Source organism: Mauremys reevesii, linkage group 9, assembly GCF_016161935.1.
Source record: "Mauremys reevesii isolate NIE-2019 linkage group 9, ASM1616193v1, whole genome shotgun sequence".
In the NCBI taxonomy this organism is placed as follows: domain Eukaryota; kingdom Metazoa; phylum Chordata; order Testudines; family Geoemydidae; genus Mauremys; species Mauremys reevesii.
In genome coordinates this window covers 70326991-70341492 of record NC_052631.1, presented here as the reverse complement: position 1 = coordinate 70341492, position 14502 = coordinate 70326991, and the positions used below count along the sequence as shown (strand labels likewise).

At 39.2% G+C, this 14502-nt stretch overlaps 1 protein-coding gene across 8 annotated transcripts in view; it reads left to right on the top strand.

Moving 5' to 3' along the window:
- Positions 1 to 14502, top strand: part of PCDH11X (protocadherin 11 X-linked) — a 1093295-nt gene that overhangs the window by 926287 nt on the left and 152506 nt on the right. The window lies entirely within an intron of this gene.

The following is a 14502-nucleotide window of genomic DNA, read 5'->3' as shown; positions in this document are numbered from 1 at the left end:
AAACTGAAGCCCATTAAAATAGATCATATTGATATCATGACTGTTAACTTTAAAATGAAAAAAAAAATGCAGGAGTTAATGCTCCCTTTGATGTGAGCATCTACCACCCATTAAGGTTAATATGAATTATGCCCTTTCATTTTGAGGAGACTTGATTGTATGAAGCAGTTAGTATCTGAACGAGGCACTTTCCCTGTTCATGTTAGGGATGCTCAGGCAGCTAGTATTTCACTGTATTCATAAAAATGACTTTGAAGATGATAGTGAAGGCAAGCTCTACAGGACTATACATAATATATAGAGATAGAGAGAAAAAGTTAGGTTTGTTTTACATTTGAATAGCTTGAAACTAGTTAAACCATTCTTTTTCCAAACTTCCTAAAATAATTCCTGTTTGGGCTGACATAAAGCATGGGAAACAGACAAAAACAATATTTTGTGGCAGTTATGATGGACAGGAAAAAGGGAATGCAGTATATCTTTTCTGCATATAGGAATGGAATGTTTAGGAATATTGTGGTTTCTAAATTTGGTTGTTCTCATTTGTGTCACCCTATACATAGTCTTTCAATGATGTGTACATTTTGTTTTATTTTAACCCCTTTATAATTGCTCACCATAATACTACTGGGTACAAACCCAGGATAAAGCTACTTTAATCTACAGAGTTGCATTTAGCATTCTGTACATTTCTTAAGTGTAATATGGAAGTTCAGAATTTTCACCTGTAGACACATTTGAAAAGAAAAATGGAAATGTTCTTACATTAATTTTTGTTTAAAAAACAAAAGAGCAGTGGTGACTGATAACTTTAAAACACAAAGGAGAGAGCAAACCAAGTTAGTGGGCGGGGCAGGAGGATAAAGACACTTGCATGTACAAGTAAAATGTGTTAACCCTCAGGATCCTTGGTACTCATCCTTGGTAAACTACAGAGATACTGATGATGGATACATGCTTACTGGGCACCTAGGAATCCTATATGGCATCCGAACATGACACTCCTCCCCGACCCTGCAACACGCAACCATGTTGCACACACTCCTCTAACTTGTGGCCCATAACCTATTCCAGCACAGTTGCATTATTTTCATTAATTTATATATTTTTGGTCTAAAAATGTGCTTACTGCGTTAAGTACACATCTGTAAGTGAATAAAAAGTAACACCAAATGCAGTTGGCCAGCAGTTAATGCTTAAAATCAAGAAACTCTGCCAGTACTTAGCTATGAACAAAAATACACTCCACCAGAAATAGAGGGCATTTATCAGCAGGTGGGAAACTCAGTCCTCAGACCCATGCACTATATGCCTTAATAATAACTCTCTCTCTCTCTCTCTCTCTCTCACTACGGACTCACTCTGTAGGTCATAGACTCATATTGATACTGCAGTAGCTTTAGACTGTTCGAATTCAAAATGAGGTTTGGGAGCATTTTATTGAAAACCCAGAAATTTGTGTGTTAAAAAGCACATTTTCAACAGTAACATGACTGAATATGTCTGATATTTATTTGTATTGTAATGCTTTTAATTTAATAAATATTAAATAGAAAAGCAGAAGTGTTACCAGACTAACAAATGACTATGAATGAAACAAGAAAACAATAAATAATAGGTAAAATTCTCACCAAATCCCTCTACAACATACATGGCACAATAAAGGTATCCTGTCTGTTGTTCCCTGAATGGAAAACCTGACACTCCCTTATTTAGCCTTTATGCCTCCCTTGTGACAGAACTGTATAGGGGAAAGAAGGAGCATCCCCAAAACCATGTTTTGGCAAGTTTCTTGGAAATGAAAATCTTTGTATGTCTGAAACGACATAGGCTTGTCTTGTAAAATTATGTACAGCTTAAAAGCATAAGAGATACTTGAGTAGGCTCATCTTACAGAACTGTGTACATCTTAAGGAAAATTGGAAGAATATCCAAAATAGAGAACAAGGTATTAAAATCTGTTTACACTAGAAACCAGTCCTTGAGATTCTGCAGTCTTCTGTTCTAATCAAACTAAATGAATAAATAAGAACTATCTATTCCACAAGCAGAATGGAATGGAACAGGGCTGCAAATCTCTTTTATGTGATCTGCTTGTTTCTGCTTTGTCTCCTTCTTGCTCTAACCATGACACTAAATTTACTCTTAAGCTGATACTTGCACCAAACCTAGGAATTCATTTTCAGGAATTAACACCTGACGTGGTAAATTGCAGGTAAATTACAGGGGTATTTACTTCCCATAGATTACATGAAACACTGAATATTGCTGTGCCATAATTGAAACACAGAACAGGAAAAGGTGCTTTAACATCACTTTTAAAAACTAGTGTCTCATTCACTCTTCCCATTTATTTGAGGTTTTTCTTTCTACTCGTGTGCTGATGAAGTCATTGTACTATCCCAGCAGGCCACAGGTGACTCATGAAAAGACTGTTGAATTCATATCCACTCATTACTGGATGCATATCTTCAAAGAGCAAGCACTGCCCTCTTTCTCCTTTGAAAATTACCCTTACCACCTGAGTGCCCAATAAGTGACCAGAGCACTCAAAGGAGATCCTTTGAAAATTCATCTGCATGTGCAGAATTTGGGCCAAAGTTGCCATCAGATATTTCCATGCAACTCCACTGACTATGTGGGTGATTGGAGGCAGAATTTGATTCTGTCTGATTTGGAACTGTACAATTTGCACTTCAGGACCAAATCCTGTAGTCCTTTCTACAAACAAACACCAAATAAAGTAACAAGTTTTGACTGAATCAGAGAACTGGATGAGGACTCTCTGTTCATATTCAGTATCTAGATAGATACTGTCTGTTCATATTCAGTGATAGTATGCAGATGTATGTGTATGTGTGTAATACGTAATGGAAAACATACAATTGATTTTTACTAGTGGGAAAATAACCTCAAATGAGTTAGAAAACTCATTTCCTTACATTATGTCATGAGTTCCTTTCATACAGCACAGGGGGTTTAGTTATCTAGTTTTACTTGTATCACAGCAGATATTTAATTTTTTCGTCCTGTATCAGATATAATAGGTAGGAAGAGATGTGTGCAAAAGAGCAGTTAGTTTTAAACTATGCTGCTTTGAAAACTTTTAAAGATTAATTTTATTTAAAAGAGATAGATTTCAGTGTTTCAGATGTCTTTGAAGTTTATCCCTACAGATTTGATAGCAGCAAAGCTACAAAACTCTTTTCTCTGCTATCATGCAAAATTATTAAAATTAGGAAAGCCCTCTTTAAAAACAAATAATACGTGATGATCCAACATTTTTTTTTAATTAAACAAGTTGAAGTGTAATTGTTTGATACTGGGCAGGTTGTGTTCGCCCACATTAATTGAAATAAATTCTGCACTAACCCAAGACATCAAAAAAATCAGTCTAGCAATGTCAAAGAGTTAATTTGAAAGTGAAGGCATCACTCTAAGAGCTGTCTCTCTTTATAAACCTCATTAAAACATGCAAAAACAATATCCTTATGCGGATTAGTAGCCCATTCTCTACAGTATTCTAATGGTAGTTACATGTGTATCAAGGCTAGAAAGATGCTCCTTAGGAAATAATTTCTGCACTTCTGTTTTATCCCTGTAATATACTGCCTCAAGGAATTACCCGAAAGTAGTGTACTAGCAGGGGGGCATGGGAAGCTATTATTGATGTGAAATGTGCTGAACATGATTTTCTACTTCTCATAAATGTTTCTCTCTATATAATATATGTGGTGGTTTTCTGCCAGGCCAGAGAGAAGGTTGTCACCATGTTTGGAAATATGAAATGTAATAGCATTCCCCCGTATTTCACTTTGAAGCTGTTTGCCATGCTACAGGGTTTGTTTAAACCCTGAGGTCTTTCACCCATCAGTTAACAGGGAGAGAACATGGAGGGGGAAGATGACCTTGAGATATTTCAGTTAACTGAAGCTGCATCTTAAATAGTTGAACTTTACTGTTTAAAAGACATGCATTAAGAAATGTAGAAATTTTGCATTAGAAAATCCCAGACATTTAATTTAGCTTTATAGTTAATCTAGCTTCTTTTCATAAAATCTTTAGAAGAAAAAAACAAAACAAACATGTTCTATTTTAATTCCATGAGTACCAGATTTGATGCACACAATAATCAAGTTCCTTCATTAGGTATTATATGAGATATCCGTCATCTGCAAGCACATAATGGGTGAGATATTCAAAAGTGCTCTGCATTGTCCTAACTGTTCCTATTGACTTCATTTGTATTTTTACTGTTGATTGATGTGGGAGCCATACAAATACAAACTTTCTGGAAATCTGCAGAGCACCAGAAAGGTTAACATTCAAGACTTCAAGGCTTTTAACAAATTCAGTCTTTTAAAATGTTCCTGGAGGACTAATTTAAAATATCGCTAAACTATTATCAGTCCCAGAAATTAACTGCAAAAGTAAAGCAAGAGTAACATTTTTCTCCCTGTTTGACAAGACTGATTTGATTGGTGGTGAAAAGAAAGCCAAACACTAAATAATATCAATGAGCTGTTGTTTCCTTGTGCTGTTACTGCAAATGCTTTGTCTAGTGGATCAAGATCTATGCATAACTGAAGTTCTATGGGGCCGATGCACTTTCATTTATCTGTTTCCTGTCATAAGTGAAAGGAAAATCATTCCTGTGGCACTACTTGTGTGGTTTAATTTTTGAATACTTTGTTTACTAGAGAGGAAAGGAGAATGGGTTTTTGGTGGTGGTGAATGTACTAATGTTTTTCTCCATTTGATGGCTCCCATGGGCATCATATTATTTTTCAGAAAATGGTGGTTTTTTTCACAGTACTGCATGATGATGACAGTGTGGATTGCTATTTCAGACCCAGAAGATCCAATCAAAGTGTATCATTGACTTTCTTCCTTTTTATCTTTTTTGTCTCTGTGCAAGAGCTTTATTCTAGACTAGTTGCCCATGGCTGTGAGCTGAGGTCATGTCACATGGATCATTTGTATCCTGAGTTTTATTCAGCCAAACTCTGTGTTGCCTTCCAAATTCAGAAAAGCCCAAAGCAAATACATTTACTCATCTGAAGACTGTGGAATTTGCTTTATCATTTCATTATCTCTTACTATGTCTTACTTTTTCATGATCCTACCAGTATTCCCTCATATGCCAAGAAGAAGGAGAAAACACTTTATTATCCATTGTTCTTCCTGATCAGAGTTTGTATAGCATTGTATACCTGTCCTGGGTGCGTGTACAGCAATGTATCACATTTCTGTAGGAGTCTTTTTGTGAACTAGGAAAAAAACAAACATTCCATTTACCTAAAAGTACAGGTTTAGGAAATTCAGGTTGAGGTTGGCAAAGTCTCCTAAGAGATTTGGAGACCCATTTCTTTAAAGTTGGGATTTGGGTGCCCAAACCCCTTAGGCAACGTATAAGACTTTGTACAAAACAAATTCTTACTGTGGTAATAGAACTGTTTCCGGTGGTCTGATGACATCAGTGAAATAAAATGGCTTGTAAAACAGCTACTTCTATTGTTGAGTGACTAAAGCTGTTTTAATGACAACAATGCTGCAATTCTATAGCTTTCATTGGCATTAGGATAGATTTAAAGTTGCTATTTGTATCTAACGTAAGGGTTTAATGCACTATGTATCTGCAGGAAAAATAAACCCATACATATATTATAGATTTTTTTTATATCTGCCAGCATTCTACTCAACATAAACCAGTGTCTCATTATTTTAGTACATATACATATAACGTTGAGGTGTCTATTATTTTGTGTATTTTGTATATTGCAAAGATTTTAAAGTCAATCTTTCCTCCACCTGCACCAAATTTCACTTGGTCTTTACCATTTTTGTGGTTACAATACTATGCAAGCTACTTAAGTATGATAAAGCTGCTACTTATTAGTTTTGCAATCAGCAGGAGATGTGGTAGAATTACCTGAATTATACATCAAAAAGGACTGAATATTTTTTGTACCTGTGGTAGAATGTTATTAAAATTAATACTCTTCACAGAACTAAAAAAATAGGCATTGAGCCATTATTATGGCATTGCATGCTTCTGAGCATTTTGTTTTTCATTCTGACTTCACTACATATTTTGACCTTCAGTACAAGAAATTTTGTTCTTGAACATAAGAAGAAAATTTGTTCTGAGGTTAGTTCATAATGAAACTATAATTTAGGAGAAGTAAATTCAAGGCTTATCAGAGATTCTCTGTGGTAGGAATAACACATGGGACTTATACAATAAGTAGCAGAAGAGAAACAACTATGCAGTACATATTCATAAAAATATATCCTTCTCCCTTTGGTGTTAAATGTAGGCTTATTACATTAAAGTATTTCAGGTTTTGAAAGGAGAATGCACTTACAGATCAAATATCTATTTCTGCAATCGTTATAGTTATAGTTATTGTCCATATATTATTCAGTAACATATGTCACTTGGAATGACATAGCTAATTATTAATATAGTCTAAGATTAAATATGTATTTGTAGCCTCAAATATTGTGATTTTTTTTGGTATAAACTTAGGTTATTCCTTATCACTGAAAATAATGATCTGGAAGTGTAAAATATATTTTTGAAAAGTTCTACCAACATGCTACCAGCAGGGGCGGCTCTACCCCCTAAGTAGCCCCCCAGCGCCGGAGCGCGCCCTCGCCCCCGTCCCCAGTCCCCTTTCCGGGTCCCCCGGGCTCCGGCATCCTGGGGGGGGGGGAGGCGGCTCTTGCGGCTGCTCGCCGCGCGCCATGCGGCGTCCACCGAGCCACGGAGCGCGGGACCCTGCCGGCCGCGGCGCGGGCGGAGCTCAGCCCGAGAGAGAGAGGACCCCGCCGCAGGCATGGCGGGCGAGGAGCCACCCAAGCCAAACGCCCCCCTCCCAGGATGCCGCCCTGGGCGCGCTGCCCGCTGGTGCCTAGAGCCGCCCCTGGCTACCAGCAAGCACAACATGAAAACTGGAAGAGAAAAATATATTTCAATACAAATGCAATCTTTAAGAATTTGCTTAGTTTATGGATTTGCTTAGTTTACCTAATGACTAATCCTTTTTATTTCAAATTAGAAAATTATTTCACTCAATAGGACCTTGGCTATGACATGAACTCTCTTTGGTGAATAATTCTTTCTTAGGTTCTCCTTGACCAAAGGACTTGGGTAGAATGGGAAAGGGAAATTACATAAAATATTTCTAAGCTGAATAGAAAAATGGAATAACAGATGAACACAAATTTGAAGACTTCTATATAAATATAATGTTTTACTAGTGTCCTATGCGGTAAGTCTTGCTTTTTTGTCTAATACATGTTGACTTCAAGGAAATTACTTGTGTTAGCAAACATTAGATGTGATTATGAGTTGCAGAATCAGGTTATTGGATTGTAGGGATATTAATGGATGACCTCTGTTGATGAAAGAGAGGGCTAGTATTCCTCTTGGGTCTTTCATTCATTCATGTCTCAGCTGATCATTTGCCCTTAGAATACTAGTGAAGACCTTAAAGTGAATTGTAGCCTAGTCTTCACTCTACGGTTATCTACTACATATACTTTTTAAATACCACTGATTGATAAGTACAGAGGATAGGATACCTGAGTTATTTATAGGGTTGCCACAAGATAATGTCAAATAATGTTAGCGGACAAAAGAAAAATAGAATATCTGCTTGTAATCATTTCCAGCAGTGAACATTTTAATGAACACAAACCTGTGCAATTTATTGTGAGAGCCCTGTAAATGACATATCTTGAAGATACATGATCGTATAAATAGATTCTGATGGGGAAATCTGTTTAACATTTGGATTTATAAATTGTGTATTATTTTCATAGATAAAAAGAGGAGGATTACTTGGATTTTGTGTGTGTGTGTGTGTGTGTGTGTGGCGGGGTGGGGGGGGGAGTTGCCTATATAAAAATATTTTGTTTCTGAGCAACCAAACCTTAAAATATTTAAGGAAAATGTGGCTTTAAATCACCTTTATGTCTACTTAGTCCTTGTGGCCAGTAAAGGAATGCAAGTAAGAGGAGCTTCAAGGCTACCCTCAATTGCATTTGCTGCTATGGACCCCAAAGAGCCAGGAACCAGGAGCCAGGAACTCCCAGAGCACCACACCAACCATTGCCATATCCTCTGTGCTGGAAATGGGCATAGCAGACCTTACACAAACTGCAAATTCTCCATTGTTAGGGAAACCTGAAGTAGATGGCTATGCAGCTGCTTTGTGCCAGTGAACCAACATTTTGGGGGCTCAGAGCCTGTCCTCTAATTTTCAAAAATTTATTACAACCTAAAATATTTCATATTCTGTCCTCTACTTCGAGATTAACAGGGCGGATCTTTGACTATTGAATTACTTTTGTGGTATGCATTTCATCTTCCTTAGATACAGACCCAATGAATTTATTTATTAATTTTGGTGTCCTTTACAAGTGATCAGATTTGAAAGATGTTTTGATCACTGCAGTCTGGGCTGGATTGGAATAGCAGTTTCAGAGATGAAAAGCAAGCACTTTGTCACACAGTCTGCCCCAGGCAGACTTTATTTTCCATAATAATGTATATGAAATTTCAAAGTACTACAACAATAAGTTGCTAATTCTTTTTAAAATCAAATTGAAGAAATAAGTTGTAATGAAGAATAAAGGTTTTCAAAAACAGAATTTGAACCAAAAAATGTTTCTGTTGAACATTTGTTTTGGATTGTAAATCCAAAGAAATTATCAAATGAAAGCATGGTTTATTTCCTTTTGTCTGTCATATTTCTATGTGCTTTGCATCTCTATAAAATCATATTATTCATAAACCAAGTATTTGAACAGTAAGGAAAAGCAGGTTTTATACTTTACACTGACATTTCTAAAATGTACTGCATGTGCATTGCTTACTCCATCGTTAATCCTGCTGTAGTTCTGGATTATGATAAAGCATTAGCATACTGTGTAGAAAAATTAACTGCCTCAACTTTAGATTGCATTTAAAATAGGTGACAAGAAGGTATAAAGTACAGTCTGTACTCATTCAGCTATATCTTTGTGGCCCATTATTATTATTTTTTTACAAAAATGTATGGTTGTTAATTCATGTTTACAATTCTTGTTTCTGTAATTATCTCACTGAACTCATGTTATATACATTTTTAATTTGTTACCAGTTATTATATATTCATACAGTTGCACAGTAATGGAGCCATTTTCAAAAAGCACCGAATGGATTTAGGAGCACAAGTCCTTTTGCCTAACAGTGGGACTTGTGCTCCTAAATCCTCTAAGTTGTTTCCCAATGGCAGGCAGCTAGTTTTTTACAGTAATTCTATAAAGTTACAATAAATTAATTTTACACAGCTCTCTGAATTCATTAGCACCTGTATTCAACAGGTGGCAATAAACATTCATCATATATTGTTTGATTTACCAAGAGTATCTCAGTTACTTCAGTGCGAGTTATAGTTGTAAGGACTGCAGGACTGGTCCCTTAACAGGCTGGGGCAGCAAATCCTTAGCTTGTATAAAGTTTTATAGTTTAATTGAAGTCTGGAAATTGATCTGGACACAGTGGCAAAATGAGGATAGACACATGGATGGATTTTAAGTGGCAGTCCACAGCTTTTAGTACCTTTAACTGCTGTCTACCAATCACCCAGACTGTCCTTTACCAGGCCTTTAATTGACTCCAGTGCAACCATGTAACCTCTAACTCGGAGTCAGCTCGCCTTAGCTTCCTGTGCTCCTATCACCCTCCCCATTGCCAGGGGGACAGAGGGTGCAGAAGGGTGTGGACCTGGGCCTGCAAGGGCCACGAGGTCTCCACAATGAGCACAAGGCCCATCAGTAAAATCCCAGGTCTTTTACCTCTGAGAACCATTTATTTTATCCTTTTAACTATGCTGGAAACCAGCCATATACCAGGCATTTAAATGGTTCCAAGGCAGGGTTCCAGGATTCCTGCCATATAACTCCTTATTGAGCCCCTCCATAACTCTCCCTAGCAGCACCCACAAGCCCCAGCACCCCAAAATGACCCATGGGTTCTTCCCAAGACTGCAGTACTTCAGTCCTTTCCAGTCACAAAGAGTTATGGGATTTAGGCGGCTTGTGACAAAAAACAAAATAAAACAAAAACACATGCACACCGTATACCCTGCAGGTTTCTTTTTGGTCTCCATGTAAAAAAGGCCATGAAACACAGCTGTCAAATATAATAAGCCAAATTGGCAATTTCTGAAAATTTTGAGATAGTATTTTACCATTGCCCCTTTCTAGACTACATTGAAACATGCAGTGTAGCTGCTTGCTTCAGAAACTTTACTACTTGTAATAGGTCTCCAATGAGTTGACATTAGAGCAATCTCATTATTTTAGCTTTGTTTACAGACTGCTGCTTTCTTCTTCTTTCCCTATAATAAGTTGAGTCATTATCTTTTAGATAGCCAAATTAACGAGACTCATTTGTTACCAACAGCTGCAGTCATTCAGTTGACTTGCGGTGACTATTTCCGAATTCGGCTCCATGTTCAAAATCTACTTTATCCTGTGCCAGCACAATCTCTATTGTGTCAGATCTTTATCAGCATTGTACAGTTCCTGGTGGTGTATCCCTCCCACTCTCTCTCTTTTTTGCAAGTGTTGATGTTGCTTGCACTATTAGTAATAGTTACTTGGAGTTATCTGCCCATATTAAGTTGATGGGCACATTTTCTGTTAACTCTGGGAAAACATTTGGGATTGTGATGTATTGGAGCCCAACAAGATTCCTAGTGACATCATAGACTATTGGGGTTGGAAGGGACCTCAGAGGGTCATCTAGTCCAACCCCCTGCTCAAAGCAGTACCAATCCCCAGACAGATTTTTGTCCCATCATAGGAACTGAACTCACAAGCTGGGGTTTAGGAGGCCAATGCTCAAACCACTGAACTATCCATCCCCCTCAAAAATGTCTAATTACATATCAGAGCCAGGAATTGAACGCAGGTCTCCTGACTCCCAGGCCAGTGCCTTATCCTCTGGATCATGCTACCTCTCCATCACGTAGATGAAGAAGAGACTGTGCCCTCGGTCTTGCATTTTGATCCATGTGAGTTGACCCTTACATCCACAAAGAGCTGCATTTCTTTTCTGACTGCAGGAATAACTCCTGTACACTTGCAGTGAGCTAAAAATAAGGCAGACTGATTGGATGTGTCTTTTTAGCTCCGAGAGAACATTGTTTTGATGTAAATGGGATGGAAAACTGTTGTCTTACACTTAATGTTTTGAATAGAAGTGGTTGCAGATTTTCCCGCAGAATGATTTTACAGTGGAAAATGCAGTTTCCACACAATCAAAATTCTCTGTAGGGAACATTTTGGAATTTCCAAATTGACATTTTTTTGGAATTTTCAATCTGCAAAAACAATTCAAAATTTCAACTTTTTGTCCCAATTTGGGCCAAAGCCAAATGTTTAAATGTCAAAATTTCCATGGGACAAAAAATCCTAATTTCTCTCAGTTCTCATTTCTCTGGGCTTTTAAATAGATTAGGCTGAATTCTCCCCTGTGCCAGAGCTATGTTTGGTATGGGGGAAGTAATATGTGGGAGCCAAATGCATCTCCCTGATCCTGCACCATGCAACCCTAGCACAAATTAGAGAAGTTGAGGAGCAACTATGCTGTGTCTGCCAACTTTATATCTGTAGAGAGTTACTCTTCACAAGGGGAATTCTCCATTGTCCACATCTGGCCAGAATACAACCACTTTGCACTGCCTGAATAGTGCAAAAAGGTGGTGTGGGCCAGAGAATCAGGTCCAACATATTCAGATCTCTATGTTTAATTCCATCCTTTATCATACAGTTCAGCTGCTGGAAACGGCTCATCACAATTTGTGGCCTTACTTCAATTAATCGGCTGCGAGGAAATGGTTTTCATAGGCTGATAGCAGGGCTGGCTCCAGACCCCAGTGCGCCAAGGGGCGGCATTTTGCCGGCAGGGCGGCAGCCGGCTCCGAAGGACCTTCCGCAGTCATGCCTGCGGGAGGTCCACCGGAGCCGCGGGACCACTGGACCTCCCGCAGGCATGACTGCGGAGGGTTCGCTGGTACCGTGGCTTCGGTGGACCTCCCACAGGCATGACTGCGGAGGGTTCGCTGGTCCTGCGGCGTGGGTGGACCTCCCGCAGGCATGCCAGCGGGAGGTCCACTGGAGCCGCGGGACCAGCGACTGCCAGAGCACGCCCCGCTGCGCGCTGCCCTGCTTGGGGCAGCGGGATTCCAAGAGCCGTCCCTGGCTGATAGTCAAGAACCTGGCTTCACATGTTTCTACCACTTTGCAATATTAGAAAAAAGAGCAGGGGCATCCCCTCAGCTGATGGAGCTGTGACCATTTGCTCCAGCAGGGGATCTTCCCCCAGACATTTATGCAGAGGTTTACACAGGATCAGAAGGTCTTCCTTCATACAGTCCTTTCACGGTCTGTAAAGAAAAAACTGTAAATCCCATCTGTGCCAGACCTTTTCCTTTTTGGTTCAAAACCGTACCACTTCAAGCTGTGACATTGCCACATCTCAAACTAAAGAAGATTGAGCTAGGTCAATGCTTGGAACGCTGAGGAAAATCCAGATGCTGCATTAAGTCGTGATGCCATTCAGTACATGGTATTCTTCATTCTGAGTCAATATTGAACCAGTTGTGTTTAGAGCCACTGTGGCTCATAGCATTGTAAAAAAAATCTCCTGCTTGGCTAACGTTTTCCATGCTTGGTCTCAGCCTAAAAGTGAATCTGATGAGGTGAGCCCAACATCAGTTTAATGGCATTCAAGTTGTTTGAACTGGAGTGGGGAATGCACTTTTTGCATATGTTCCAACTGAAATATCAAAATTGGCTTGTTTAATAATTCTCAGTGAAGAAAGAAAAAAAACAAGTTAAAAGAAAATAAGTTCCACATTTACATTAATGTTTAAATTTGCATGTTAGAACATTTTCTATCCATTCTTTTTCCTGATTGATTTAACAGAGTGCATTAGAATGTTTTGAGTATTCTTATAATAACCAATTTCAGGACACTTCTATTAAGAACTCCAGTATTGAAGACATTTACGAAATAGAACAGGGTTGCATATATATATATATATAAAGATTGACCAACATTTCCAGTTGTAGGTCTTTGAAAAACTGAAATTGCTCAGTAGAGAATTCTTAAATTTTTGCAGCTAAATTCCCCCCCAAATTTTGTCTACTCTGGGCATGCTCCACTCCTGGGATGAGCAGGAGTTTCCCTGCAATTACAGCTCTGCTGCAGGGCATTCTGGACCTGGCCACCAGAACTGAGAGCAGGGAGCCTGTTTTTGCTTTGCTTTTAATGATCTCCCTGATGGGCAAGGTAGAATGGGAGAGGAATCTGCCCAATTCAAATGCAGAGGGTACAAGAGCTGGATCTGCTGGGGGGCGGGAGTAGTAGATTTGGACAAGGTGCGTAGGGTGGGGGTAAAAATTGGGATTGGAGGCTAGCCCGGGGGGGAGAGGGAAACTGGGGTCTGTATGGGCAAGGGGATTGGAATTCAGAGGGCAGACTAAGACTGGCTAAACCAAGGTACTGTGGGGGAAAGACTGGAGGAATGGAAGTGGCAGCAAGTTGGTGGGAGGGGAGACTGCTACCTGGAAGAGGAGAATTGGGAATGGGCATGGTAAGGAGACTGAGAGATACAGTAGGTGAGACTAGAACTTGCTGGGCAAGAAGACTGGTATTAGAAGCCTGAAGAGTAGAGACTGGGAGTGGCTAGGTGTGGAGAATGAGACTGCTTCAAGAACCTGGGATGGGGAATCACAGAATATCAGGGTTGGAAGGGACCTCAAGAGGTCATCTAGTCCAACCCCCTCAAATCAGGGGCTAATCATCAGACAGATTTTTGCCCAACATCTGTAAATGGTCCCTTTAAGGATTGAACTCATAACCCTGCATTTAGCAGGCCAATGCTCAAACCACTGAGCTATCTGTCCCCCCTTGACAGGCTTGGAACATGGGCAGATTGAAGAGAATGGGGAAGAAGGTTCCTGAGTCTCCCCATTCCTCTGCTGTGAAACTGACTGACAAAGTATCCCATCCCCTTCTAGTGCTGGTCCATATAGAGGATGACAACCTGCTGCTCCTATCAGTTACTCTGTTAAGTCAAGTGGCAAAGGTCTGTGCAGTGCTGATAATCCATTGGGGTGATTCAACATGATGGAATATAGGTTTTTCCATTTGATTTTTTGAAAAAGAAATTAAAACATAGGAAGTTACACACAAAAATGTATGTTAAAAGAGCCTCACTTTATTAAGGCTGTAATATTTCCATCTGTTCCACGTGAGTGGACACCGGTTCTAATGCAGAGCCCCCACTGATTTCATTGGACTCTGCCTGGGTATTTAACGTTCCAGTGAGACAGATCATATTAAAGGGTCTAGGCCTAAATATAAAAAATTCCTAATATCAATTCTTGCTTTTAACATCCTGTTTACAAACCTTGCATGACCAGAGTGTTCTTTAG